Below are 1,403 nucleotides of genomic sequence, written 5' to 3'. Positions count from 1 at the left end.
ACGAGCAACTTCAGTTATCGAGCGCCCCCATCGACAGTTTGTATTGTATTGAATTAGAGTTGACACACATAACAACATAGCAGACCCACTCACAAAGCTACTTTATGAAAGTCACTTTGATCGTCATAAAGACAAGATGGGTATTAGATACCAGAGTGATTGGCTTTAGTACAAGTGGGAGATTGAAAGGAATATGTCCTAAGTCCAATCATGTATGAGGATTTAGGAATAACTTTTATGTAATCTATTTTGATTTCATTGATATTAATAAAAGACTTGTTTTGTTTTTATTACGGGCTTTATCTATTTAAGTGTTTAAATAAGATATACCATAGTTTAGAGTAAAGCTTTTTATGGATTATGATGAGATCATAATAGTGAGACCTAAAAAATGATAACTCTAAACTTAAATAGTTCCTGGTCGTAGGATTACTAACTGGTAATTAATAATCCGCAAAGATCGGTACATACTATGCTTGCTTCATTATGAAGGATGTCTGTTCTCATAGACATTTGTGTGGTGACACTATAGCTAGTATGTAGGTGCTTATTATAGAATAAGTTCACTGAACATGACTCGCCCAGCTGAACAACTGATGGAGTTCACTCACGTGTCAGCAGTTGTTCACATAGTGATAGTTGTACAAGTATCCTTAGACTTGAGGTCATCATAGTCATCTTGTGTACACTGAACTATGATTTGGTTTAGTTCTTAGTCTCCAAGGACAATTATTAGGGCTCTACCGGGTATAGGAATTTGTACACGAAGATAGTGTATGATCAATAAAGGATCTACCCCTTCCAGTGAAGGAAGCGAATGTTCAAGGCTGATCCACTTATGCTAGTTCAGGAATCTCTGGCCAGAGTAAATGAAATTAGAAAGGAGTTTCTAATTTACATAGAACTACGCATAGTAAATGGTAAGCAAGTGATTGAATTAGATAGGCTTGACACAAGATCCATGCCTTGTATTTAATAGGGACATTGTAGGGTAGAAGGAGTTTATTGTACGATAACTATTCACTGAATAGGTTCTTGGTATTCTAAGCAGTGAATTCATATTATCCGGATAGTCGCGATATGCTGAGAAGTATCCCTCACGATGTAGAATAAATGTGATTAATTAATTAATCATATTTAATAAATTAGAGAATTTATATAAATAATGATAAAATAGTTTTATTATTATTTATTTCTACTACCGGCTTAATATTGAACCTACAGGGTCACACCATAAAAAGAGAATGATTTTATGGTGGAGGAATTAATTAATAATGGCTAATAATTATTTATTTGTGAAATAAATAATTAATTGGCAAATTTAATAATTGATTAAATGAGATTTAATTGATTATAAATTAATTAAGAAAAGTTTTTAATATTATTAATTAAGAATTTAATTT

This window comes from Apium graveolens, chromosome 3 (assembly GCF_009905375.1).
Source record: "Apium graveolens cultivar Ventura chromosome 3, ASM990537v1, whole genome shotgun sequence".
NCBI lineage: Eukaryota > Viridiplantae > Streptophyta > Magnoliopsida > Apiales > Apiaceae > Apium > Apium graveolens.
This window is presented reverse-complemented; position numbering follows the sequence as displayed.